The following is a 25,308-nucleotide window of genomic DNA, read 5'->3' as shown; positions in this document are numbered from 1 at the left end:
ATATCATTCCCATCCTTTTGGAAAAAAACAACAAACTTAAGCAATCAACAATAGATATCTCAAGTGTGTGTGTGGGATATCATGTGACACATGAACAAACAAATGAGTATGATAATCAATAAATAAGAGAGATGGATGTATCTAAACCCTTGGATTCAAACTCATGTATGAATGATGAATGATTGATATGATAAACATGGGGTTAGATAAACAACACATAAAAGAAATTAACAAGATAATGGTTAAAATTGCAAGGATTAAATCAACAAGTATGTACAAGATAACAAACTTAATTAATCATGGATAAAAAAAGATCAGCATGTTTCTTTTCTTTTTGGGTTACGGATTTAAACCTAGGTTTTTTCAATTAGGGTTTCAAATTAGGGTTTAATCATAAACACCTAAACCTAATTGATTTTAATTGTTAAATACCTATTTCTTTAAGAGAAATAGTCTAAGGGTACATAAGTGAAGGATAGAAAAACACTTAGAAAGGGGGGGTTTGAATAAGTGTGACTTCAAAAACTTGTAAGATAAAAACAATGAGCACAATTATTTTTATCCTGGTTCGTTGTTAACGAACCTACTCCAGTCCACCCCCTTAGAGTGATTTACCTCAACTGAGGATTTAATCCACTAATCCAACTGATTACAATGGTTATCCACTTAGAAAACTTCTAAGTCTTCTAGAGTATACAGATCACAACTTGATCACTCTAGGAATTCTTCACTTAGAAACCTTCTAAGTCTTCTAGAGTCTACATATCACAACTTGATCACTCTAGGAACCTTTTACAAACAATGTAAAATAATGTTTACAAGAGTAAGATTGCTTCTAATAAAGCTGTAATCACAACAGTGATATTTCTCTTAAGTTCTAAGCTTAACACTCACTAAATATTACAAGAGTTTGTGAGGTTTGAAGATGAAGTTCGTGAGTTTTGATTTTGACAGCGTTTCAGTATTTTGCACAAGTTTTCTTCTTTGCTTCTGATCAGAACTTCTATTTATAGGCGCTGAGAGGAGATGACCATTGGGAGCATTTAATGCTTTGCGTGAATAGTACAACTTTACATTTAATGTTTCACACTTTTGTCAACTACCTCGAGCCTTGCTTTTCCTGCTTTTACTGACTTTGTCTTTTGTAGCTTCTAACGTTCCTTTTGTCAGTCAGAGATTAGACTTAGTAGCCTGTCATCTTGTACTTTCTTCTGGACTCAGATTTGTAGAATAACAACGTTTGAATATCAGAGTCAACAGCTTGGTGCAGAGCATCTTCTTGTCTTCTGACTTTGAAGAGCTTTGAGCGTGATACCATCAGAGCTTCTGCTTCTGACTTCATGTTCTTCTGATGCTTTACAATTCATGTTCTGATTCTGCTTGACCATCTTCTGATGTCTTACCAGAGCATGTTTTGATGTAGCCATCCAGAACCTTCTGAGTCAGTTGCTTCTGAGCGCTGATTTGTGCATACTCTTTATGTATTTCCTGAAATGGAAAATGCAAAGGATTAGAGTACCACATTATCTTATACAAAATTCATATATAATGTTATCATCAAAACAAGGAATATTGATCATAACAAATATTGTTCTAACAATCTCCCCCTTTTTGATGATGACAAAAACATATATAATTGATATGAATTTGTATCCAGAATATCAGATGAACAAGGACAATTACACAGTTATAAAATAAGCATATAATCAGAGTGTGTAAATATGTCTCCCCCTGAGATTAACAATCTCCCCCTGAAATTAATACTAGAAGAATTTATAAATAAAAGACTTCCCTGAGTATTTTTCCATTTCAGTTGAGACTTTCACGTAGAATAGAACTTTAGAATATTCAGAGCTTCCATTGGACAGCTGCAGAGCTTTGAATTTTCCCTTTGTAATCAATTGTATCATAGCATACTTGATTGTATCAGAACATTCTTAAATGTATCAGAGCATTCTTCTTGCTTCAATTCTCTAAGAGCATGCTTCTTCTTATAATTGCTTTTCCCTATGTATTTGCTTCTCATGTTGAGCTTTGACCAGAATATCTCATTCCTGCAAAACTATCAAAAACAGAGAAAACTTGTAAATAATGTTAGGAATGTTGAGACTTAATCCCAGCAACCGATATTATAAACCAATTCAATTATCATATTTATCCCCCTTTTTGTCATAACATCAAAAAGCATAAAGATTCAGATGAACAAAACACACAGAGTGAAGAAAGAACAAATAATTTTTCATTGATAAAATATCAGAAGATATAAAAAACAGATGCAATTCAAGCAGATGCAGAAAACAAGAAAACACACTAGGACACAAGACAGGCTACGACTGGCTGAACCTAGAAGCTAAGACGTCCAGAAGGTTCTTAATCTCAGCAGTGTCTTCAACTTGCTTCCTTGTAGCTTCCTTCTGATCCTGCATGAAGGATCTGAACTCAGCATTTGTATCCTCTTGCTTGTCCAAACGAAGAGCCAAGTTAGCTTGATTCTGTTGGAGCTCCTTCATAGTGTTAATCAGCACAGAAGCAGAGGGACCAGCAGAAGCAGCATCAAAGCTATTGTCCATGGCAGGAGGATTTGCAGCAGCTTCAACCATAAGAACATCTCCTTGATTTTCCTCAACGGGAATTTCTGTAGCAGGATGTTCTAAGCCTTCAAGAATTGCATCTAGATTTTCTAGAGGTGTTGGAGCAAAAGGTTCTGGAGTGTATTCAACTTCTGGATATACCATATTTGGTGCTTTTTCAGAGGGATGCTCCCTTAGCTAGTTGAATAAGAACTGAAAGTCTCCAGTCAGAACCTTGTAAGGATGTGGCGTCCACACAACCATTGCCAGAGGATTGTTTTCTTCTACAAGCTCATCAACAAACTCCTTCTCTTCAAGAGGCTTCCAGCTTATGATGGGATGGTAGTATCTTCCATCATCATACTTCAGAAAATATCTAGAAGGACCAGGAGCAGCAGATAAACACTCTTTTTGAAGATTCAGAAAATCAGATTGAATTTCCTTACCAACGGTTCTCCAGATCTTGCCAGCAGCAACATGATCCAATTTGCAATCATGTGCAACTGTCATACCCCAAAATTTGCCCATACTATTTTTCTTATACAAATTCAAATCAATACATAAAGCTCCAAGACACATTCTCCTATACAAGGCTCAGAAACTAGGATTTGGTTTGTTCAGAGGAAAATCAGTGAATCAATGGCTCCAAGGCATCCTATATGGCTCAATATATATCACATTATCTCTATGACAAGTATCAAGTCTCAACTCAAAGGATTGGTCACTCAATTGTTCAGAAAGTCAACGGTCGACTAAGTTAACCTAACAGTCAACTATGGTCAAAGTATAGTCAAAACTCCTGATTTTTTGTCAAAATCCTAATATTGAAGTATCATTCACCATTTGATCAAGTATTGATCATGGTTCATCAAGGAAAGATCAGAAATCAACAAATCAAAAAGTTTCTAAATTAGGGTTTGTATAGGAGAAAGTCAACTGAACTTTGACCAGCCATAACTTTCACATGGAACATCAGAAATTTTCCCTCCAAATCTCATCTTGAAGGAAATTTGATTCTCTACAACTATGTCACTCACATGCAAAGTCTAAAAATGCTTCATTTGAGAGATATGGACCAAAACATTATAGGCCCTTTTCAAAAGTCAACAAAAAGTCACTTTTTTCAAAAGGACATACAAGGAGCATGAAAAATAATTTTGATATGAGACCAAAGACAATGGTTAGAGGACTCCCTAAGGTTTCTAAAAAGTCCTAGAACACCTTCATACCTCAAAAATTGAGGGAGATGGACCCTGTCAAAGTTGGACTATTTTCAAGGGCATATTTGAAGAGAAAAGGTTTAAAAATTCAAATATTTCCAAATGGGCCCATTTCCTTCTCACCCAATCTTCATTTCAAGCCCATGCACGTTCCAAGAATCATATCCTTATATTTTATATTATTTTTTATTAATTATTTTATGATTTTAATCATTTAAATCATGAATTAATTATATAAAAGTATAAAATATAAAAGATATGATTTGCTCTTATTTTTCAATCATCATCAATCACACAAATATCCAATAATCACTAAAAAATTCGTGCAAAGCAAATTAATGAGGAAAAGATTGAATTTGGACATATTTAGAAAGATTTACAAATCAAATTTTCTCAAAGAACAAAACAAAGATTTAAGAAGATTCATTCCATAATTGTTGACCTAAAGCGTTCTCTTATATAAACATAACTCCCAGCAAGCCCTAGGACACGATTTTCTGCTCCCAGAAACCTCAAATCCGAGCCAAAAATTTCACAAAAAAACTCAAGAATCAATTTGGAGTTCTAGGCCGATTCAAGCATTGCAATTGATCAAGACTTGTTCTTCGATCATCATTGAACGATTGCAGATCATTATCGAGCCTTGAAGCATCATGTAACACCCTTCTAAACCCCGCGGCAATTTTTAAACAATTATATCATAGTAAAACATAAACACAAGGGTGCCACAATTATATAAAATAAATAAACCAATCATGGTCAAGTCATGCTTCATCAGGAAACGGTTCACCAAATCGTAATTATGTTTATCACAGCGGAATAAGAAACATTATCAAATACATCCAATGGAATCATAATCCAACACCAATAAAGTAGATTAATTTCATAAAAACTCTATAACTATCGTTCCCCAGTGTTACAGATCAGAGCATGACCGACAAGACCCAACATAAACGGATAAACTCTATGAGTCATCCTCACCAAGCACTAATGCCGCTACTCCTCAATCTGAAAATGACAACATGTAAGGGTGAGTCTCATTCTCAATTAGTAAATATTATGCAATTCATAAGCAACAAGCATCATAATATACCGTTCACCCAATTATACATATTCAGATTCACATCCATTATTAATTCACACAATAATAGATTACAACACACACTACAGAAATCCATACAATCATATTATGACAGAATGCATATGACACAACTGACACTATGCATGTGGTACCAATAAACCGTGGAATCAATCCACCTAACCGATCTACGCCTCATCGAGATACGGCCCACCGACACAATTTCCACACAATGGGAAATATGTCCACCAACGATCCAAACATCACCGGGATCCAACATCAATGCATATGAATGAATGAAACACATATAACATACTTAAAACACACCGAATCACGATGAACAACTCATCTCAACACCACATCACCGAATAAGTATGTACATGTTTTCAACATCATTAAAATAGTCATGCATCCATCACAATTATAATAACAAATCACAACCAATTCATCATCACATCAAACACATTGTCACACCTATCTCATATGCACACAATGTTCAATTCTCATCAAGTAATTAACTCGAGTTTTTAAAGAAATAAAGTCGGCTAATACCAATATTCATCATTCATCATATAAAACATTTAATTACTTGCAAAACGCCCAAAACGGCACTAAGAAATGATACACGGATCAAAAGATACGTTATTTTGAAGTTTGGAAAAATTCACACACAACAAGGTTCGCTCAGCGGAGCAAGACAGAAGCGAAATCCTTCAGACCCCCGCTCAGCGGACCTCAAGCGACGTCAAACAGGAGCGAACTACGTTGGGACCTCTGCTCAGCGGACCCCCCTCCGCTCAGCATACCTGCGATTTCAGCAAACCCCAAGTCTGCGACAGACCCTGCGATTTCACTCCCTTTTCACCCAAAAACGAATCCAGACATCACATACAGGCATATAATCATCATACATTCAATTATACACCATAAAACATCATCCAAACTCATTATTAACCAATTAGTTCACACAATTATCATCAATTCAATCCAATTATAACACCCTAACCTAACAATCCCAATATCTAATTGAACCAAACCATACATCAATCTACCTATCACCTAAGATCACATAAGAGATACTAAAAGGAAGAGTCCCCCCTTACCTCGATGAATTTCTTGAATGCTCTCCTTCCGGTTTCACGTTCTTGCCTCTTTCTCTTCTCTTGCTCTTTTCACGTGTTCTTCTTTTCTCCCCAAATGGTTCCTTTTTCTTATTTTATGAAAAATAAAATAAAGTAAATTAACCACAACTTAGTAAAAGGCCTAACTAATTAGCACCCCTCTTTTACTATCACCACACCATAAGCCCAATAGCTCTTACTCCCTCATTTTCCAATTAAATCTAATTTAAGTTCTAAAATTCCAATTATTTAATTTAAATCCAAATTAAATTAATAAACTGAAATTATGGGTGTTACAACTCTCCCCCACTAAAAGAGTTTTCGTCCTCGAAAACATACCTTAGACGAAAAGTTCCGGGTAAGAGTCCTTCATCTGGCTCTCTAACTCCCATGTAATATTTCCACCGACTGGTCCTCCCTAAACCACTTTCACCGTTGCTATATCTTTACCTTGCAACTGCTTCACTTTACGATCTTCAATCCTCATAGGTAACGTCTCTACAGTCAGATTATGTCGCACCTGTATATCATCTACTTGAATCTCATGAGACGGATCCACAATGTATTTCCTCAACTGAGATACGTGGAACACATCATGCAAATTAGCGAGTGCAGGCGGTAAAGCAACCTTTCCAATCTTCTTAGTAATCTGAAATGGACCAATGAAACGCGGAGTTAACTTCTTCGACTTCAAAGCTCTCCCAATGCCAGTCATCGGAGTAACCCGCATGAATACATGATCTCCTTCCTTAAATTCAATATCCTTCCTTCTTTTGTCATGGTAATTCTTCTGACGACTCTGAGAAGCTCTCATCTTTTCTTGAATCATCTTGATCTTTTCTGTAGTTTGTTGCACAATCTCCAGTCCAACCACCGTATTTTCTCCAGATTCGTACCAACACAAAGGTGTTCTACATCTCCTACCATACAATGCTTCAAACGGAGCCATACCAATACTCGAATGATAACTATTGTTGTAGGTAAACTCAACCAAAGGTAAATAACTATCCCAAGCACCACCTTTTTCTAATACACAAGCTCGTAGCAAATCCTCTAACGATTGAATCGCCCTCTCCGTCTGACCATCTGTCTGCGGGTGATAAGCAGAACTCAACCTCAACTTAGTACCTAAGGCTTCCTGCAATCCTGCCCAAAACTTAGAAGTAAATCTCGGATCTCTATCCGACACAATACTAGCTGGAACACCATGCAAACTCACTATCTTCTCAACATACAACTGAGCCAACTTCTCCATCGGATAATCCATTCTTATTGGAATAAAGTGAGCAGATTTCGTCAACCGGTCTACAATAACCCAGATAGAATCACAATTCCTGCTCGTTCTAGGTAAACCAGATACAAAGTCCATAGAAATTCCATCCCACTTTCAATCCGGAACAAACAACGGTTCCATCAATCCAGACGGTTTCTGATGCTCAATTTTTGACTTCTGACAAATTAGGCAAGCATAAACAAACTCAGCAATTTCCTTCTTCATTCCAGGCCACCAAAATAACTTCTTCAAATCATGATACATCTTGGTAGCACCAGGATGAATACTCAATCCACTTCGGTGTCCTTCTTCCAGAATACTCTTTCTGATCTCAACAACATCGGGTACACACACTCGGTCTCCAAACCTTATGACACCATTCTCGTCAATTCGGAATTCACCTCCTCGACCTTGGTTAATCAATGTCAACTTATCTACCAATCCAACGTCAGATTTCTGTCCGTTTCTAATTTCTTCAAGGATACTATTTGTTAACTTTAACATTCCCAACTTAACGCTATTAGAAGTACTTTCGCATACTAAACTCAAATCTCGGAATTGTTCAATTAAATCCAATTCTCGCACCATTAGCATAGACATATGCAATGACTTCCTGCTCAATGCATCAGCAACAACATTTGCTTTACCAGGATGGTAATTCAAACCAAAATCATAGTCCTTCAAAAATTCTAACCATCTTCTTTGTCTCATATTGAGCTCTTTCTGATCGAAGAGATACTTCAGACTCTTATGATCGCTGAATACCTCAAATCGAAAACCATAGAGATTATGTCTCCACAACTTCAACACAAACACCACGGCCGCCAATTCCAAATCATGAGTTGGATAATTCCTTTCATGGATTTTCAACTGTCTTGAAGCATAGGCCACTACCTGCTTATCTTGCATCAAAACACCACCTAAACCCATCAGTGAAGCATCACAGTACACATTAAAAGACTTCGCTGGATTAGGCAAAATTAAGATCAGAGCAGTCGTCAACCTCTTCTTCAACTCTTGAAAACCTTTTTCACATTCTGAATCCCATACAAATACTTGTCCTTTTCTTGTTAACTTAGTCATTGGTAATGCCAACTTCGAAAATCCCTCAATGAACTTTCTATAGTAACCTGCCAGACCAAGAAAACTACGAATCTCTGAAGCATTCTTCGGCGTCTCCCACTGAGATACTGCTTCTACCTTCATAGGATCCACTGCGATACCGTCCATCGTAATTACATGGCCAAGAAAACTTACTTCCTCCAACCAGAATTCACATTTTGACAATTTCGCATACAATTTCTTCTCCTTCAATAACTCCAACACCACTCTTAACTGATCTGCATGTTCTTCATCACTCTTCGAGTAAATCAGAATGTCGTCAATGAACACTACCACGAACTTGTCAAGATACGGGTGAAATATCCTGTTCATATACTCCATGAAAACACCAGGTGCATTAGTAACACCAAATGGCATAACAGAATATTCATAGTGTCCATACCTCGTTCGGAATGCCGTCTTCTGAATATCTTCTGCCTTCACACGAATTTGGTGATATCCAGACCTCAGATCAATCTTGCTAAACACACAAGCTCCAACCAACTGGTCCATCAAGTCGTCAATCCTCGGCAAAGGGTATCGATTCTTGATTGTCACTTTGTTCAGTTGTCTATAATCAACACATAGCCTCATTGAACCTTCTTTCTTCTTAACCAACAGTACCGGCGCACCCCACGGTGACACACTAGGACGAAAAAACTCCTTCTCCAACAATTCTTCTAACTGTTTCTTTAGTTCAGCCAATTCTGATGCCGACATGCGATACGGTGCCATCGACACAGGACTAGTTCCAGGAATCAATTCTATAGCGAACTCCACTTCTCTTTCAGGTGGCAACTCACTAACATCTTCTGGAAACACTTCCGGATACTCATTCACTACCCGTAGCTCACTAGTGCTATCGCCCCCTTTCACTTCCATCGAGGAGCAAAACATAAACACCACCGCTCCATCATTGTTAGCCAAATTCATCTGTTTGACTGACATAGTCAAATCCTCAACACTAACCTCTTCAGGAAAGATAACTGTCTTCGTAAAACAATTGATATGAACTCGATTAAATTGCAACCAGTTCATCCCTAAAATGACGTCAAGTCCTTCAAGAGGAAGGCATACTAAATCCATTCCAAACTTCCTACCAAATATGTCAACAGGACAGTTCAAACAAGTACAAGAAGTAGTTACTGAACCCGACGCAGGAGTGTCAATAACCATACTTCCATGAATAACAGATATTTCTAATCCCAATCGTTTAGCACAATCCAATGAAATGAACGAATGAGTCGCTCCAGTATCTATAATAGCAACTAAAGGTGTGTCATGGATAAAACACGTACCTTTAATTAGACGATCTTCTGGAGCAGTCTCTGACCCAGACAAGGCAAAGACTTTTCCACCAACCTGATCTTTCTTCGGTTTAGTGCAGTGCGGACTGATGTGACCCTCTTTGCCGCAATTGTAGCAAGTCACAATCTTCATCCTACAATCTGAAGCAATATGACCCGCCTTACCACACTTGAAGCATTTCTTCTCTCCACTCTTGCACTCATTCCTTCTATGCCCGGTCTCACCACAGTTGTAGCACCTAACGGGAGCACCAGAATCTCCCCCACTAGGCCTCTTCCAATCCCCAACTCTATGATTTCCTCTACCATATGGCTTACCTCTATCCATAGGCTTCTTACCTTTCTTGTCAACCAACTCGCGGGAGTGAGATGACTTCATCTTAAGGTTATCCTCTTCAAAGATCCTACTACAGTCCACCAAATCGACAAATCGCCGAATTCTCTGGTACCTGATCCCTTGCTTGATCTCATCACGAAGACCATTCTCAAACTTGATGCACTTTGAGAATTCACTAGCCTCGTCATTGTTGTAGTGAACGTAGTACTTCGCCAACTCGACAAATTTCGAAGCATACTCTGGTACCATCATATTACCCTGAGTCAACTCCTAAAATTCAATCTCTTTCCTGCCTCGAACGTCTTCAAGAAAATACCTCCTCAGAAACTCTCTCTTGAACACAGCCCAGGAGATAGCTACACCATCAGCATCCAATTCAGCCCTGGTAGCCATCCACCAGTCATCAGCCTCTTCGGACAACATATGAGTACCATACCTCACTTTCAGGTTCTCAGCACAATCGATGACTCTGAAAATCCTCTCGATCTCCTTAAGCCATTTCTGAGCACCTTCAGGATCATGTGTGCCCTTGAACAACAGAGGATTGTTCCGCTGGAAACTGTTCAGCTGCCTGTAAGCACCAATACCAGCCCCATTGACATTCCCTCCTAGTACACCAACAATCATGCCCAGAGCCTCAGCAATTGCATCGTCGTTTCTTCCTCCTCTTCCAGCCATTGTTCTGCTAAATATAAAACAATATTCATTAGAACAAGATGTATCGATAGTGTCAACCTTACACTATTCGCATACGAGGGATTAACTGACACTAAGACTCTAACTCAAACGACCGACTATGCTCTGATACCACTATTGTAACACCCTTCTAAACCCCGCGACAATTTTTAAACAATTATATCAGAGTAAAACATAAACACAAGGGTGCCACAATTATATAAAATAAATAAACCAATCATGGTCAAGTCATGCTTCATCAGGAAACGGTTCACCAAATCGTAATTATGTTTATCACAGCGGTATAAGAAACATTATCAAATACATCCAATGGAATCATAATCCAACACCAATAAAGTAGATTAATTTCATAAAAACTCTATAACTATCGTTCCCCAGTGTTACAGATCAGAGCATGACCGACACGACCCAACATAAACGGATAAACTCTATGAGTCATCCTCACCAAGCACTAATGCCGCTACTCCTCAATCTGAAAATGACAACATGTAAGGGTGAGTCTCATTCTCAATTAGTAAATATTATACAATTCATAAGCAACAAGCATCATAATATACCGTTCACCCAATTATACATATTCAGATTCACATCCATTATTAATTCACACAATAATAGATTACAACACACACTACAAAAATCCATACAATCATATTATGACAGAATGCATATGACACAACTGACACTATGCATGTGGTACCAATAAACCGTGGAATCAATCCACCTAACCGATCTACGCCTCATCGAGATACGGCCCACCGACACAATTTCCACACAATGGGAAATATGTCCACCAACGATCCAAACATCACCGGGATCCAACATCAATGCATATGAATGAATGAAACACATATAACATACTTAAAACACACCGAATCACGATGAACAACTCATCTCAACACCACATCACCGAATAAGTATGTACATGTTTTCAACATCATTAAAATAGTCATGCATCCATCACAATCATAATAACAAATCACAACCAATTCATCATCACATCAAACACATTGTCACACCTATCTCATATGCACACAATGTTCAATTCTCATCAAGTAATTAACTCGAGTTTTTAAAGAAATAAAGTCGGCTAATACCAATATTCATCATTCATCATATAAAACATTTAATTACTTGCACAACGCCCAAAACGGCACTAAGAAATGATACACGGATCAAAAGATACGTTATTTTGAAGTTTGGAAAAATTCACACACAACAAGGTTCGCTCAGCGGAGCAAGACAGAAGCGAAATCCTTCAGACCCCCGCTCAGCGGACCTCAAGCGACGTCAAACAGGAGCGAACTACGTTGGGACCTCCGCTCAGCGGACCCCCCTCCGCTCAGCGGACCTGCGATTTCAGCAAACCCCAAGTCAGCGACAGACCCTGCGATTTCACTCCCTTTTCACCCAAAAACGAATCCAGACATCACATACAGGCATATAATCATCATACATTAAATTATACACCATAAAACATCATCCAAACTCATTATTGACCAATTAGTTCACACAATTATCATCAATTCAATCCAATTATAACACCGTAACCTAACAATCCCAATATCTAATTGAACCAAACCATACATCAATCTACCTATCACCTAAGATCACATAAGAGATACTAAAAGGAAGAGTCCCCCCTTACCTCGATGAATTTCTTGAATGCTCTCCTTCCGGTTTCACGTTCTTGCCTCTTTCTTTTCTCTTGCTCTTTTCACGTGTTCTTCTTTTCTCCCCAATGGTTCCTTTTTCTTATTTTATGAAAAATAAAATAAAATAAATTAACCACAACTTAGTAAAAGGCCTAACTAATTAGCACCCCTCTTTTACTATCACCACACCATAAGCCCAATAGCTCTTACTCCCTCATTTTCCAATTAAATCCAATTTAAATTCTAAAATTCCAATTATTTAATTTAAATCCAAATTAAATTAATAAACTGAAATTATGGGTGTTACACATCACGAATCAACCACTATTTGCTACGGTTTGTCAATTTTTATTTTGTGTCGATCTGCATCATACAAGCATCAATACTTAAAATCAATTGCATATTATTGTTTATCTTGGTGTGTTTATCGTTTCTGGATAATTTGGTGTGTTGTTATGCTGTTTCGAGCAAGATGCCATTGTTAGGGTTCTTGCTCCAATTTGGGGGTTTTGGCTATAGGAGAAATCAGGGTTCAAGATTACCATGGTTGGATTCGCATGGTCTGGACGATCTTAACCGTGGCCTCGCGAAAAATTTATTGTTGCCCTAGATCGTATTCGCTATTTTGCAGGTGGTATGAGTTTGTGTTTTTACAGCGCTTCATGAAAAAGTGCGCTGTAAAAGATTAGTTGCAGGTGTCCGCGCGAAGAAGATGACCCTGTGTCATCACGTGATTGGCGTGTTTGAAACGAAAAGCGCGCGCTTCCATTTTTGTTTCCCTCGGATCCAGCGCATCATGACTCACTAGCTTACCATGCGCCCTCGTCTGCCAGCCAATTGATCCTCAGTCCATCAAATCCAACGTACCAGGGGCTGCAGGTCTACCATACACCTCAGCGCCTTGCCACACAGGATCACCCATTTAAGTTTTCAATTTTTTTTATATTTAATCACATAATCCTATTCTTTTTTTTTTATGTTTATATATATACTTTTTTTATTTGTTATATTTATTTTCTAAAAACCTTTTTTATATAATAATAACATTTTATTGTATTTTATTTGTTTCTTTAATATACTTATTTATTTAGTTTCTTTATTTATTTATTTATATTTCTTAATATATTATCTAAATTATTTTTTTTAATATATTTATTATTTACTTACTTAATTAAATAATTTATTTAAACATCTTTCATAATTCATATTTATTTTATTTTCCTTCATAAAATCATAAAAAATGTTTTTCTCCTGATTACATTTTCATTCCTTCTATTTAGTTAATTGGGTTGCAAAACCAATAATTAATTAAATCGAGCATTTATCTTATTTAAACGCCCGAATCAGGGTTTACGACAATCTGTCTTACACTGAAAAATATTCCTCTTTTTCTATGCCTTTTCAGGGTTACTTTTCAAATGCTTTCCGACTACGCGCCTTCAGAATCCGAAGCTAAGTATTCAATTAAATTTCAAAGTCTATTTTGTTTCCTTTTATTTTTAGGGTTTACCCTTTAAACCTTTTTTTGAACTGTGCATACACTCACATCTATTATCTGCCTTCGCCTTTGCCATTTTTTAGGGTTAACCCCGAGGCTTCCGCCGACTGTCAACCATATCAGATCAAATTCGAAGCTAAGTACCTATTTGTTTATCTATTTATTTTAAATTTCTTTATCCTTTTATTTTTAGGGTTAGCAAGGTTTGCCTCCGAACTGATAATGCACTCACCCTATTTTGCTTTCTATTTTTTCACTTCTTTCAGGGTTTGCCAATTGCCAAAGCTTCGAATAGTCGGTAACCCTAAACCCTGATCTCAATTATTACTTGTGTTAGACCTATTAATCTGTTTATCCCGCTGGTTTCAATTTCCCTTTCCCCCCGCTGGTTTCATTTTCCCCTTTCCCTTTATTGCTTTGATTATCAATATTAATTGTCGTGGTTAATAATTTTAGGGAGTGCAAGCCTGTAATCAACTTAGAACAATTAATTACAAGATAATTTTCTGAATATAATCACGTGATTGTTGCACCCACGCACGCTTTTGGGGTAACCTCTTTGTTGCCTTGTTGCCTGTTGCCTTGTTTCCTGTTGCCTTGTGTTTTTTCAGAACAGCCACGTCCCTCGAAAACGAGGATACCTCAGCCATGTTGCCTCGATAAATACAAAGGTCATAAGACCTTAATGATGCTTCCTTCGATACACCAATATGACATCGACCCTCGGAAGTTGCCTACGAAAAGGCTGAGGTATCCTCTGGCTGCCTACGAAAGGCTATTCTGGTTCTTCCCTTAGACTACCTGTCTCTCTATGGCATGGGACAGTCTTATGGCGAACGAACTCTCGATGACCCTTCAACCTCCAAATGAAAGGCTTCCTGCCCTCTTATGGCATGGATAGACTCTTTCACCCTGAAAGGCTAAAAAGAACATTTTTCATCTAACCAGGTAATTGCCCTTAATTGCTTTGCCTTGCTCTAAAACTTTTTCATATTCTTTCTCATAAACCTTCAAAATGGCTACGCTCATTTACGAGCTAAAGTCCGTTTTCTATTCTTCTACATTTATTTTCAAAACGAGCAAAGCAATTAAGAGCCCATGGAAAACCATGGATGCAAAGGGTGCCTTACACCTTCCTTTTGCATAATTACCCCCCGAAATCGGTTTTTCTCAAAAAGGTTTTTCTCTGTTCTTTTAGCCTTTCTGATTTAATTTGGATAAAATAAAAGTCGGTGGCGACTCAGGCTTTACCGCAACATTTCGATTAAAGTCAGTTCACCGTATTACAAAACTGGCGACTCTGCTGGGGATTTTTCGATTAAAAGAGGGGTTACCTTAAAAGTTTAGGATTCACTTTAAAATGTTTTCTATTGTTTGTTTTGCTTGTTTTAATTTCTAAGGTTGTTTTGGGAATTCTGCTGTGTGAAAGATCCTATACCCGGATCTAGTGTACCTTAGGTATGTGGCATGAGACCAGGGAGGCTGTACGATATGTATCGTTATGGTTGAACTGGTGGCCACCGTTAGTGCGACGCTTTGATTTGTCCTGATGGCCATTGAACATGATCAAGGAGACATTTGGCTACCGCGTGGTGTCATAAGCACTAATTCGCCCTTAGAACCTTAGTTTAACCTGACTTTGGCCTATAGGAAGTAGCGAGATAGCTGGCTTTGGATTTCTGACTGAAGCCGGTTGATACTCGATGCTACACTCATTAAGATTGGACTCTAGGGATGCTTTTGGCTGGCCGATCGAGTGCCATGTTGAGACAATGCCCGCGAGAAAGATCAGGGATATGAGCACCATAGAACCCGGTTACTATTCTAGGACAGGTTGAACCGACTTAACTTCAGAGGGGAGGGTATTTACCTACGAACTTCACTCAAGCCTTTAAACCTAAGGACACTCGCATGACTTGTCTGTGCTTGCTACTAACCCTTTGGTTTTCTTGCAGGTTTTTCTTGTGGGACTCACTCGTCCTTACTATCTTACGCTTTGCCTGATGCACTACATAACATCATGACATCATGACATCATACGCATAACATGATTTAACTAACCCTTTCAAGGATCTTAGGAATTTAGGGCACACAATTTTAGGTGCTCTTATCAAGGACTGAACTCTTATCTAGGGGCAAGAGGATTTACTTTCCTCTCGCCACATACCTTCCAATTCAGAGACGTTGTACCTATCAAGGGGCAAGAGGGTTTATTTTCCTCTAGCCATGTACCTTCAAAATTCAGAAGATCCTGAATCAGAGGCTATGACCCACTAGATATGGTGAGCTTGATTCCCATAGAAGAACATCCAAAAATCGGAGTTCTTCAAACGAAGAAGCGACCAAATCATATTTTGACTAAATTTCCAGAGATCCTTGAAAATGTTGCATCTGCATTCATAACATTGCATCACAAGTTTCTATAAACAGGTCTCTCATATTTCCGTTGTTTATTTCAGCATCATGGATCTCGAGCAATCAGTTAAAAATCTTCAGGCTCAGAACAACCAGTTCCAGAAAATAATCTTTCACTTGGCCAAGGTGCAAGAAGAATTAAAGTCACTTCTGATCGAGAAGGAGAAGAATCAACCTAAGCATCAAGATGGGCAAGATAAATGGAAATCCAAACCCAAGCGGTCATTTGCTCCGTTGCACATGCCATTGTCTCAAGTTCTACAACAACTGCTCAATCAGAACTTGATAACTCTATTGCCTCCATGTTCATTTCCGACCAATCCTGCTCCTGGGTATAAGTACCATGCGAGATGTGTTTATCATTCAAATAGTCCTGGTCATGACACAGAGGATTGTGGACCATTGAATCATAAGATCCAAGATTTAATTGACGACAAGATCATTGACTTCAATTCCATTAAAGAGCCTTACAGGGCTAATGCTGTGCACAACTTGAAAGGTCGAGACAAATGCAACCAACAGATGGGAGAAATTCTGATCTCTACACCGGTTCCACAACAAGGACGCAAGTCAGACAAACCCAGACGTCAATTCACAAAGATCAATATGTTGCTAGCTCAAGCCTTACAACATCTACTAAAGGAAAATTTGATTGCCCTGAGGGATCCTCCTAAAAATCCTAACACCTCTTCTCCTAGTTACAAGCCCAACGCGAGGTGCGCATATCATTCTAATAGTCCTGGACACGACACAGAGAATTGTTGGCCGTTGAAGAACAAGATTCAAGACATGATCGATGCTGGTGAAATTGAATTCAATCATCCCAAGACTCCTGTAGTGATCACTGCTCTCATGCCTAGTCACGACAAGACCGATTAAATGTCTAGAAAGATGAACTTTCAGATCATTAGTTTTACTTTCCAGTTGTTGATTTCTATTCTGTTTGTTTAAACATTTGACTCATGATAGACATTATCTGTTTTAATAATCATCATCAGTGCATTGCATATGTTTGTCTTGAATAAATAATTTCGTTATCACTCATTTTAAATTGCGTCTTTACTTTGCATATGTTTTGTGATATTCAACTCCTGCTAAGTTGTGAGACTTTTAAGGGAGGATGACGAAAACGATACCGCAACTTCATACAATATGCTTTTGAGCGGACTATGCTGACGATGTACAGGCATTGTCCCAATTCCTAAAAAGTGGAGATATAAGGATGTTAATCCCTCGTCAACCCCTTTGAGCCTAAGGAGTAGAAGTTCTCTTTCTTGTGCAATTTAAAACCCTTAATTATAACCTGGGGCAGGGTGGTTACTCAGTTAACTCAATTATCTTAGCTGTCGTTTACACAAATAGTGATGGGTCCCCGCAATCATTAAGTCAGGCAGTCAAGATCCACCAAAAAGAAAAAACTGTTAAGTCAAAACCTATGAAGGAGACTTATCAAAAATCGAAATATCCCGCTGACTGTAATCTCAAGATAAACAGTTCAGGCAAACGTTAGGGACAACAAAGTCAAAAAGAGGTCACTACAAATCCTCGACAAAAGAAAACGTTTCAAAAGAGGTCACTACAAATCCTCGACAAAAGAAAATGTTTCAAAAGAGGTCACTACAAATCCTTGACAAAAAGAAAGTATTACAAAAAAAGGATGACTGCCTTTCCAAATAAACCTCCGGTACTTTAACCATCATCAAATATCAATGTTACAACTTCAAGCTTTGCTAAGGCGTAAACGCAGAGTTAACTGAGCATAGGATCGAAGAACATCACGAAGATTGGGATGGGTATAAATTAAAATTTTGAGCCTTTATCCTTTGTTTCTTAAACCGTGAACCAAGCCACGTTACAATCCTTGAAAGTCCTAACTGAAGCATGGTTAGTTCGAAAGCATACTGTCACCAAAAGGTATCCTGAGTCCTTAAGGTTTACCAAAACTGCTGAGTTGATATTTCGTTTTACAAACATCACGTTTTTACAAATAACACGCTTTTACATCGCCTGTTTTAATGTTTTTCAAAAACTCAAGACAGACGTATGCATTGCATCTCATGAATATATTATTAAACATATTCTGCTGCATAATTTCAAATGTTAGCAACAGAAAGAATTTGCACAGGGTACAACTAATGACTGAAAGTTATCCCGACAGACAAGATTACTCCAAGAAGAAATATCTCCTAATCAATCAGGGGCAATCAATTCAAGATTCGAAGAATCTCTCAAATGCCAAACAATCAAAGGCACACATCCCAAGTGGATTTCAAACTATTTCTCAGTCGATCTGGGGCAATCAGGTCAAAATTCCAAGGAACTCTCAAATGCCTATATCAAGTGAGTTTCTAACTATTCCCCGATCAATTTGGGATAATCAGTCGAATTTCAAAATATCTCAAAAGCATCAACAATCAGGGGCATGCACCCAAGTGGGGCCGAAGCTACCGCCCAATCAGTCAGGCGCATCATACTAAGTACTAGGGGCATGTCACCCGTAGTGCACGTCTCATAAAGTCCTTGCAAGGCGAATCTTTTCAAAGTCTCTACTAGCGGGGGCAAATCTATGCAAGTCCAGTTTGACATCTTGATCAATACTCAGCGGTGTGTCCTAATCAAATCCAGGAATGGTAATTACTATAATACTGGGGGCAATGTTCAAGGCATCCATGCCTTCCCACAGCTCCGAGTTCACAAGATCATATCCCCATAGAGCAATTCTCAAGAAGATATCTCCAAACATACTCGTCCCGACAAAGACCTGACTCCCCAACAGAGTTTACATCTTCAACACTACCGGTTCTCCAAAACCTTGCTCTTCTCCAACATGGTGTATTAATATCTCTAATCCCCAATCAGGGTACATCAAGTTACTGATCATCCCCAAACAAAAACCATAAATCCCCAGTTGAGCATCTTTAAGACAAGATCAGACAACAAAATTACAAGGACATGGAGATTTATTTTCTCAATCAAGACAACATAAATCATATTCACATATCACATATTCATACATCGCATACATTACCTCATAATGAACGCATGCATAACATACAAAGCTTCTCACATGCATCATGACATTGCATAAAGATTAACTTTACCTTTTTCAGAATACAGGTACAAACAGATAAACGAAATCTCCAATCTTCAAAGATCTAACTCAGTTACTACGAACGGTACTGACACGGTCAACTCTCAAAGATCTAATTCTACCATCACGAACGGTGTAGAAACGATCATCCTTCAGAGATCTAATTCATTTACCACGAACGGTGGTGACACGATCATCCCCTAAGTCTAATTCAGTTACTACGAACGGTGCTGACACGACAAGAGAATCTAATTCTATCATCACGAACGATGTAGACACGATTATCTCCCCAAGATCTAATTCGGTTACCACGAACGGTGCTGACACGATCGGCCTTTAAAGAGATCTAATTCTATCATCACGAACGGTATAGACGCGATCATATTTCCAAGATCTAATTCAGGTATTACGAACGGTGTTGACACGATCAACTCTCAGAGATCTAATTCCATCATCACGAACGGTGTGGACACGATCAACTACTTCTAAAGTCTAATTCGGTTACTACGAACGGTGCTGACACGACAAGAGATCTAATTCTATCATCACGAACGATATAGACACGATCATCTTTCCGAGATCTAATTCAGATATTACGAACAGTGCTGACACGATTAACTCTCAAAGATCTAATTCATCTACTACGAACAGTAAGGACACGATCAACATTCAAACGACTACTTCTCAAAACACTTCAAACATAGTCTAATGCATGCTCAACTGGATGGCATCTTCAAAGCCCATCTCCGACAAAAGTCCCTTCATCATCAGCTAGGGCAAATTCCTGGGTATTCTAGTGTTCAATCCTCTTCCACCTTCAGATTCCGACTGGCATACAAACCATTCTACATCCTCAGGTTTAAGAAAATTGAACAGGGGCAGCTGTCATACCCCAAAATTTGCCCATACTATTTTTCTTATACAAATTCAAATCAATACATAAAGCTCCAAGACACATTCTCCTATATAAGGCTCAGAAACTAGGGTTTGGTTTGTTCAGAGGAAAATCAGTGAATCAATGGCTCCGAGGCATCCTATATGGCTCAATATGTATCACATTATCTCTATGACAAGTATCAAGTCTCAACTCAAAGGATTGGTCACTCAATTTTTCATAAAGTCAACGGTCGACTAAGTTAACCTAAAAGTCAACTATGGTCAAAGTATAGTCAAAACTCCTGTTTTTTTTGTCAAATTCCTAATATTGAAGTATCATTCACCATTTGATCAAGTATTGATCATGGTTCATCAAGGAATGATCAGAAATAAACAAATCAAAAAGTTTCTAAATTAGGGTTTGTATAGGAGAAAGTCAACTGAACTTTGACCAGCCATAACTTTCACATGGAACATCAGAAATTTTCCATCCAAAGCTCATCTTGAAGGAAATTTGATTCTCTACAACTATGTCACTAACATGCCAAGTCTAAAAATGCTTCATTTGAGAGATATGAACCAAAACATTATAGGCCCTTTTCAAAAGTCAACAAAAAGTCACTTTTTTCAAAAGGACATACAAGGAGAATGGAAAATACTTTTGATATGAGACCAAAGACACTGGTTAGAGGACTCTTTAAGGTTTCTAAAAAGTCCTAGAACACCTCCATACCTCAAAAATTGAGGGAGATGGACCCTGTCAAAGTTGGACTATTTTCAAGGGCATATGTGAAGAGAAAAGGTTTAAAAATTCAAATATTTCCAAATGGGCCCATTTCCTTCTCACCCAATCTTCATTTCAAGCCCATGCACGTTCCAAGAATCATATCCTTATATTTTATATTATTTTTTATTAATTATTTTATGATTTTAATCATTTAAATCATGAATTAATTATATAAAAGTATAAAATATAAAAGATATGATTTGCTCTTATTTTTCAATCATCATCAATCACACAAATATCCAATAATCACTAAAAAATTCGTGCAAAGCAAATTGGTGAAGAAAGATTGAATTTGGACATATTTAGAAAGATTTACAAATCAAATTTTCTCAAAGAACAAAACAAAGATTGAAGAAGATTCCTTCCATAATTGTTGACCTAAAGTGTTCTCTTATATAAACATAACTCCCAGCAAGCCCTAGGACACGATTTTCTGCTCCCAGAAACCTCAAATCCGAGCCAAAATTTCACAAAAAAACTCAAGAATCAATTTGGAGTTCTAGGCCGATTCAAGCATTGCAATTGATCAAGACTTGTTCTTCGATCATCATTGAACGATTGCAAATCATTATCGAGCCTTGAAGCATCACAAATCAACCACTATTTGCTACGGTTTGTCACTTTTTATTTTGTGTCGATCTGCATCATACAAGCATCAATACTTAAAATCAATTGCATATTATTGTTTATCTTGGTGTGTTTATCGTTTCTGAATAATTTGTTGTGTTGTTATGCTGTTTCGAACAAGATGCCATTGTTAGGGTTCTTGCTCCAATTTGGGGGTTTTGGCTACAGGAGAAATCAGGGTTCAAGATTACCATGGTTGGATTCGCATGGTCTAGACGATCTTAACCGTGGCCTCGCGAAAAATTTATTGTTGCCCTAGATCGTATTCGCTATTTTGCAGGTGGTATGAGTTTGTGTTTTTACAGCGCTTCATGAAAAAGAGCGCTGTAAAAGATTAGTTGCAGGTGTCCGCGCGAAGAAGATGACCCTGTGTCATCACGTGATTGGCGTGTTTGAAACGAAAAGCGCGCGCTTCCATTTTTGTTTCCCTCGGATCCAGCGCATCATGACTCACTAGCTTACCATGCGCCCTCGTCTGCCTGCCAATTGATCCTCAGTCCATCAAATCCAACGTACCAGGGGCTGCAGGTCTACCATACACCTCAGCGCCTTGCCACACAGGATCACCCATTTAAGTTTTCAATTTTTTTTATATTTAATCACATAATCCTATTCTTTTTTTTTTATGTTTATATATATACTTTTTTTATTTGTTATATTTATTTTCTAAAAACCTTTTTTATATAATAATAACATTTTATTGTATTTTATTTGTTTCTTTAATATACTTATTTATTTAGTTTCTTTATTTATTTATTTATATTTCTTAATATATTATCTAAATTATTTTTTTTAATATATTTATTATTTACTTACTTAATTAAATAATTTATTTAAACATCTTTCATAATTCATATTTATTTTATTTTCCTTCATAAAATCATAAAAAATGTTTTTCTCCTGATTACATTTTCTTTCCTTCGATTTAGTTAATTGGGTTGCAAAACCAATAATTAATTAAATCGAGCATTTATCTTATTTAAACGCCCGAATCAGGGTTTACGACAATCTGTCCTACACTGAAAAATATTCCTCTTTTTCTATGCCTTTTCAGGGTTACTTTTCAAACGCTTTCCGACTACGCGCCTTCAGAATCCGAAGCTAAGTATTCAATTAAATTTCAAAGTCTATTTTGTTTCCTTTTATTTTTAGGGTTTACCCTTTAAACCTTTTTTTGAACTGCGCATACACTCACATCTATTATCTGCCTTCGCCTTTGCCATTTTTTAGGGTTAACCCCGAGGCTTCCTCCGACTGTCAACCATATCAGATCAAATTCGAAGCTAAGTACCTATTTGTTTATCTATTTATTTTAAATTTCTTTATCCTTTTATTTTTAGGGTTAGCAAGGTTTGCCTCCGAACTGATAATGCACTCACCCTATTTTGCTTTCTATTTTTTCACTTCTTTCAGGGTTTGCCAATTGCCAAAGCTTCGAATAGTCGGTAACCCCAAACCCTGATCTCAATTATTACTTGTGTTAGACCTATTAATCTGTTTATCCCGCTGGTTTCAATTTCCCTTTCCCCCTGCTGGTTTCATTTTCCCCTTTCCCTTAATTGCTTTGATTATCAATATTAATTGTCGTGGTTAATAATTTTAGGGAGTGCAAGCCTGTAATCAACTTAGAACAATTAATTACAAGATAATTTTCCTGAATATAATCACGTGATTGTTGCACCCACGCACGCTTTTGGGGTAACCTCTTTGTTGCCTTGTTGCTTGTTGCCTTGTTGCCTGTTGCCTTGTGTTTTTGCAGAACAGCCACGTCCCTCGAATACGAGGATACCTCAGCCATGTTGCCTCGATAAATAAAAAGGTCATAAGACCTTAATGATGCTGCCTTCGATACACCAATATGACCTTGACCCTCGGAAGTTGCCTACGAAAAGGCTGAGGTATCCTCTGGATGCGTATGAAAGGCTATTCTGGTTCTTCCCTTAGACTACCTGCCTCTCTATGGCATGGGACAGTCTTATGGCGAACGAACTCTCGATGACCCTTCAACCTCCAAATGAAAGGCTTCCTGCCCTCTTATGGCATGGATAGACTCTTTCACCCTGAAAGGCTAAAAAGAACATTTTTCATCTAACCAAGTAATTGCCCTTAATTGCTTTGCCTTGCTCTAAAACTTTTTCATATTCTTTCTCATAAACCTTCAAAATGGCTACGCTCATTTACGAGCTAAAGTCCGTTTTCTATTCTTCTACATTTCTTTTCAAAACGAGCAAAGCAATTAAGAGCCCATGGAAAACCATGGATGCAAAGGGTGCCTTACACCTTCCCTTTGCATAATTACCCCCCGAACTCGGTTTTTCTCAAAAAGGTTTTTCTCTGTTCTTTTAGCCTTTCTGATTTAATTTGGATAAAATAAAAGTCGGTGGCGACTCATGCTTAACCGTACATTTCGATTAAAGTCAGTTCACCATATTACAGCAACCTTCAGAGCATCTAAACCTGTTCTGACCTTAAGATTTAATAATTCAAAAAGTGTATCAACAAAAGGTCTAGGAGGTGATGTTCTTGGAGAAGGGTTAGGTATTTGGAGGTGGAGAGAAGAGATTGGCTTATCTGGGTAAGATAGGGCATAAGTTTGGGGAATTCTATCCAGAACAAACAATGTTGTTTCAGAAGAGGGTGTTTGAGAGGGTGGTTGAGAGGATTCAGCTTCATGATCTGAGTCTAAAACCATAACAACAGGAGTAGTTTTAGGTTTACGGGGATATAGTTTCATGAGGCGAGTGAAAGAATCAGAATCAGAGGGTTCAGGAGATGAAGGTGTGAAAGGGCAGAGCTCAGTAGTGTCTACCAGGGTGTAATTGAGGTGAGGAGGAGGTTGAGTAGTGGATATATTTGCATGAGGAGGGATGATGGTGTTAAGGGGTGTGGCTTCGAAGATAGGTTCAGAAGTTGGGGGTACAGAATCAAGAATAGGTGTAGTGCCTTTAGACTTGGGTGAAGGAGGAGGTGTGAGAACTTTGGTGGTTGGAGGTGGTTTAGCAGGGGCTTTTTCTGGCTGAGTTTCTGGATTAGATTCTATTGATACATTCTTTGAATTAAAAACAAAATCAGAATCAGGTTCAGAAATTACAATACTTGGACCTCGTTGCTTCTTCTTAGCAGGTCCTTCTCCAACTGTCTTTCTCTTCTTCTCCTTCTGTATCACCATCTTCTGCTTCCCTTTTAGCTTTTCTTTCTCCTTTTCAACTTCATTCTGCTTTTCTTTTTCAACATCTTTCTTCTCCAACTTCTTTTCCTCTTCTTTCTTTTCTTCCTCTTCCTCTTCTTATCTTTCTTCTTTTTCTTTCTCTTCTCTTCTTCTTTCTTATCATCCTTCTTATGCTTCTTCTTTTCAACTTCTCCTTCTTTCTTCTGTTCCTCCTTCTGTTCATCAGCTTGCTTATCATTTCTCTTCTCTTCACTTATAATAGGAAGATCTAACCTTCTCTTTGTTCTTCTTTATTTTTCTGCTTCTACTTCTGGACTTAGAGAGCAGAAGTATCAAGTTTCTGGTTGCCTATCCAAATAGGATCACATTCAGAACCAGCTTCCTTGTGCATGGCAATGTAGAGAACAATAACTTCTGGTTGTTCATTCCTGAAGATCAATAGCTTCCTTGTTGATTATTCCAGCATTCTCTAGATTTTCAAAAATCTTAG

This window comes from Vicia villosa, unplaced genomic scaffold (assembly GCF_029867415.1).
Source record: "Vicia villosa cultivar HV-30 ecotype Madison, WI unplaced genomic scaffold, Vvil1.0 ctg.001196F_1_1, whole genome shotgun sequence".
Taxonomy (NCBI): Eukaryota; Viridiplantae; Streptophyta; class Magnoliopsida; order Fabales; family Fabaceae; genus Vicia; species Vicia villosa.
The sequence above is the reverse complement of the archived record's forward strand: the minus strand, read 5'-3'. Positions refer to the sequence as shown.